This window comes from Chiloscyllium punctatum, unplaced genomic scaffold (genome assembly GCF_047496795.1).
Source record: "Chiloscyllium punctatum isolate Juve2018m unplaced genomic scaffold, sChiPun1.3 scaffold_366, whole genome shotgun sequence".
NCBI lineage: Eukaryota > Metazoa > Chordata > Chondrichthyes > Orectolobiformes > Hemiscylliidae > Chiloscyllium > Chiloscyllium punctatum.
The window spans coordinates 1-5,145 of NW_027310100.1; positions in this window are offsets into that span (position 1 = coordinate 1).

Here is a 5,145-nt window from a genome sequence, read left to right on the forward strand (position 1 = left end):
GGGTGTGTGTTTGGGAGGGTGTGTGTCTGGGCGGGGGTGTGTCTGGGCGGGGGTGTGTCTGGGCGGGGGTGTGTCTGGGCGGGGGTGTGTCTGGGCGGGGGTGTGTCTGGGCGGGGGTGTGTCTGGGCGGGGGTGTGTCTGGGCGGGGGTGTGTCTGGGCGGGGGTGTGTCGGGGCGGGGGTGTGTCGGGGCGGGGGTGTGTCGGGGCGGGGGTGTGTCGGGGCGGGGGTGTGTCGGGGCGGGGGTGTGTCGGGGCGGGGGGTGTGTCGGGGCGGGGGTGTGTCGGGGCGGGGGTGTGTCGGGGCGGGGGTGTGTCGGGGCGGGGGTGTGTCGGGGCGGGGGTGTGTTTGGGCGGGGGTGTGTTTGGGCGGGGGTGTGTTTGGGCGGGGGTGTGTTTGGGCGGGGGTGTGTTTGGGCGGGGGTGTGTTTGGGCGGGGGTGTGTTTGGGCGGGGGTGTGTTTGGGCGGGGGTGTGTTTGGGCGGGGGTGTGTCTGGGCGGGGGTGTGTCTGGGCGGGGGTGTGTTTGGGCGGGGGTGTGTTTGGGCGGGGGTGTGTTTGGGCGGGGGTGTGTTTGGGCGGGGGGTGTGTTTGGGCGGGGGGTGTATTTGGGAGTGGGCACTGTGGGCGGGGGTGTGTTTGGGAGTGGGCACTGTGGGCGGGGGTGTGTTTGGGCGGGGGTATGTTTGGGCGGGGGTGTATTTGGGCGGGGGTGTGTCTGGGCGGGGGTGTGTTTGGGAGGGTGTGTGTTTGGGAGTGGGCACTGTGGGCGGGGGTGTGTTTGGGAGTGGGCACTGTGGGCGGGGGTGTGTTTGGGCGGGGGTATGTTTGGGCGGGGGTGTGTTTGGGCGGGGGTGTGTTTGGGAATGGGCACTGTGGGCGGGGGTGTGTTTGGGAGGGGGTGTGTTTGGGCGGGGGTGTGTTTGGGAGTGGGCACTGTGGGCGGGGGTGTGTTTGGGAGTGGGTGTGTTTGGGCGGGGGTGTGTTTGGGAGTGGGCACTGTGGGCGGGGGTGTGTTTGGGAGGGGGTGTGTTTGGGCGGGGGTGTGTTTGGGAATGGGCACTGTGGGCGGGGGTGTGTTTGGGAGGGGGTGTGTTTGGGCGGGGGTGTGTTTGGGAGTGTGCACTGTGGGCGGGGGTGTGTTTGGGAGTGGGCACTGTGGGCGGGGGTGTGTTTGGGAGTGGGCACTGTGGGCGGGGGTGTGTTTGGGAGTGGGCACTGTGGGCGGGGGTGTGTTTGGGAGTGGGCACTGTGGGCGGGGGTGTGTTTGGGAGTGGGCACTGTGGGCGGGGGTGTGTTTGGGAGTGGGCACTGTGGGCGGAGGTGTGTTTGGGAGGAGGTGTGTTTGGGCGGGGGGTCTGTTTGGGAGTGGGCACTGTGGGCGGGGGGGTGTTTGGGAGTGGGCACTGTGGGCGGGGGTGTGTTTGGGATTGGGCACTGTGGGCGGGGGGGTGTTTGGGAGGGGGTGTGTTTGGGCGGGGGTGTGTTTGGGAGGGGGTGTGTTTGGGCGGGGGTGTGTTTGGGATTGGGCACTGTGGGCGGGGGTGTGTTTGGGAGTGGGCACTGTGGGCGGGGGTGTGTTTGGGCGGGGGTGTGTTTGGGCGGGGGGGTGTTTGGGCGGGGGGGTGTTTGGGCGGGGGGGTGTTTGGGCGGGGGGTGTTTGGGAGTGGGCACTGTGGGCGGGGGTGTGTTTGGGCGGGGGGTGTTTGGGCGGGGGGTGTGTTTGGGAGAGGGCACTGTGGGCGGGGGTGTGTTTGGGCGGGGGGTGTTTGGGCGGGGTTGTGTTTGGGAGTGGGCACTGTGGGCGGGGGTGTGTTTGGGCGGGGGTGTGTTTGGGCGGGGGTGTGTTTGGGCGGGGGTGTGTTTGGGCGGGGGTGTGTTTGGGCGGGGGTGTGTTTGGGAGTGGGCACTGTGGGCAGGGGTGTGTTTGGGCGGGGGTGTGTTTGGGAATGGGCACTGTGGGCGTGGGTGTGTTTGGGAGGGGGTGTGTTTGGGAATGGGCACTGTGGGCGTGGGTGTGTTTGGGAGGGGGTGTGTTTGGGCGGGGGTGTGTTTGGGAGGGGGTGTGTTTGGGCGGGGGTGTGTTTGGGCGGGGGTGTGTTTGGGAATGGGCACTGTGGGCGGGGGTGTGTTTGGGAGGGGGTGTGTTTGGGCGGGGGTGTGTTTGGGAGTGGGCACTTTGGGCAGGGGTGTGTTTGGGAGTGGGCACTGTGGGCGGGGGTGTGTTTGGGAGTGGGCACTGTGGGCGGGGGTGTGTTTGGGAGGGGGTGTGTTTGGGCGGGGGTGTGTTTGGGAGGGGGTGTGTTTGGGCGGGGGGGTGTTTGGGCGGGGGTGTGTTTGGGCGGGGGGTGTGTTTGGGAGTGGGCACTGTGGGCGGGGGTGTGTTTGGGAGTGAGCACTGTGGGCGGGGGTGTGTTTGGGAGTGGGCACTGTGGGCGGGGGTGTGTTTGGGAGTGGGCACTGTGGGCGGGGGGGTGTTTGGGAGTGGGCACTGTGGGCGGGGGGGGTGTTTGGGAGTGGGCACTGTGGGCGGGGGGGTGTTTGGGCGGGGGTGTGTTTGGGAGGGTGTGTATTTGGGCGGGGGTGTGTTTGGGCGGGGGTGTGTTTGGGCGGGGGTGTGTTTGGGAGTGGGCACTGTGGGCAGGGGTGTGTTTGGGAGGGGGTGTGTTTGGGAGTGGGCACTGTGGGCGGGGGGGGTGTTTGGGAGGGGGTGTGTTTGGGAGTGGGCACTGTGGGCGGGGGTGTGTTTGGGAGTGGGCACTGTGGGCGGGGGGGTGTTTGGGCGGGGGTGTGTTTGGGAGTGGGCACTGTGGGCGGGGGGGTGTTTGGGCGGGGGGGTGTTTGGGAGTGGGCACTGTGGGCGGGGGGGTGTTGTTTGGGCGGGGGTGTGTTTGGGAGTGGGCACTGTGGGCGGGGGTGTGTTTGGGCGGGGGGTGTTTGGGAGTGGGCACTGTGGGCGGGGGGTGTGTTTGGGAGTGGGCACTGTGGGCGGGGGTGTGTTTGGGAGTGAGCACTGTGGGCGGGGGTGTGTTTGGGAGTGGGCACTGTGGGCGGGGGTGTGTTTGGGAGTGGGCACTGTGGGCGGGGGTGTGTTTGGGCGGGGGTGTGTTTGGGCGGGGGTGTGTTTGGGAGTGGGCACTGTGGGCGGGGGGTGTGTTTGGGCGGGGGGTGTGTTTGGGCGGGGGTGTGTTTGGGCGGGGGTGTGTTTGGGAGTGGGCACTGTGGGCGGGGGGGGTGTTTGGGAGTGAGCACTGTGGGCGGGGGGTGTGTTTGGGCGGGGGTGTGTTTGGGCGGGGGTGTGTTTGGGAGTGGGCACTGTGGGCGGGGGTGTGTTTGGGCGGGGGTGTGTTTGGGCGGGGGTGTGTTTGGGAGGGGGTGTGTTTGGGCTGGGGTGTGTTTGGGAGTGGGCACTGTGGGCGGGGGTGTGTTTGGGAGTGGGCACTGTGGGCGGGGGTGTGTTTGGGAGTGGGCACTGTGGGCGGGGGTGTGTTTGGGAGTGGGCACTGTGGGCGGGGGTGTGTTTGGGAGTGGGCACTGTGGGCGGGGGTGTGTTTGGGCGGGGGTGTGTTTGGGAATGGGCACTGTGGGCGGGGGGGTGTTTGGGAGTGGGCACTGTGGGCGGGGGTGTGTTTGGGAGTGAGCACTGTGGGCGGGGGGGTGTTTGGGAGTGAGCACTGTGGGCGGGGGTGTGTTTGGGAGGGGGCACTGTGGGCGGGGGGGTGTTTGGGAGTGAGCACTGTGGGCGGGGGTGTGTTTGGGAGGGGGCACTGTGGGCGGGGGGGTGTTTGGGAGTGAGCACTGTGGGCGGGGGTGTGTTTGGGAGTGGGCACTGTGGGCGGGGGTGTGTTTGGGAGTGAGCACTGTGGGCGGGGGTGTGTTTGGGAGTGAGCACTGTGGGCGGGGGTGTGTTTGGGAGTGAGCACTGTGGGCGGGGGTGTGTTTGGGAGTGAGCACTGTGGGCGGGGGGGTGTTTGGGAGTGGGCACTGTGGGCGGGGGGTTGTTTGGGAGTGGGCACTGTGGGCGGGGGGGTGTTTGGGAGTGAGCACTGTGGGCGGGGGGGTGTTTGGGAGTGAGCACTGTGGGCGGGGGTGTGTTTGGGAGTGAGCACTGTGGGCGGGGGTGTGTTTGGGAGTGAGCACTGTGGGCGGGGGGGTGTTTGGGAGTGAGCACTGTGGGCGGGGGTGTGTTTGGGAGTGGGCACTGTGGGCGGGGGGGTGTTTGGGAGTGAGCACTGTGGGCGGGGGTGTGTTTGGGAGTGAGCACTGTGGGCGGGGGTGTGTTTGGGAGTGAGCACTGTGGGCGGGGGTGTGTTTGGGAGTGAGCACTGTGGGCGGGGGGGTGTTTGGGAGGGGGCACTGTGGGCGGGGGTGTGTTTGGGAGTGGGCACTGTGGGCGGGGGGGTGTTTGGGAGTGAGCACTGTGGGCGGGGGGGTGTTTGGGAGTGGGCACTGTGGGCGGGGGTGTGTTTGGGTGTGAGCACTGTGGGCGGGGGTGTATTTGGGAGTGGGCACTGTGGGCGGGGGGGTGTTTGGGAGTGGGCACTGTGGGCGGGGGGGTGTTTGGGAGTGGGCACTGTGGGCGGGGGGGTGTTTGGGCGGGGGTGTGTTTGGGCGGGGGGGTGTTTGGGAGTGGGCACTGTGGGCGGGGGGGTGTTTGGGCGGGGGTGTATTTGGGAGGGGGCACTGTGGGCGGGGGTGTGTTTGGGAGTGGGCACTGTGGGCGGGGGGGTGTTTGGGAGTGGGCACTGTGGGCGGGGGTGTGTTTGGGAGTGGGCACTGTGGGCGGGGGGGTGTTTGGGAGTGGGCACTGTGGGCGGGGGGGTGTTTGGGAGTGAGCACTGTGGGCGGGGGTGTGTTTGGGAGTGGGCACTGTGGGCGGGGGTGTGTTTGGGAGTGAGCACTGTGGGCAGGGGGTGTGTTTGGGAGTGAGCACTGTGGGCGGGGGGGTGTTTGGGAGTGGGCACTGTGGGCGGGGGGGTGTTTGGGAGGGGGCACTGTGGGCGGGGGGGTGTTTGGGAGTGGGCACTGTGGGCGGGGGGGTGTTTGGGCGGGGGGGTGTTTGGGAGGGGGCACTGTGGGCGGGGGTGTGTTTGGGAGTGAGCACTGTGGGCGGGGGGGTGTTTGGGAGTGAGCACTGTGGGCGGGGGT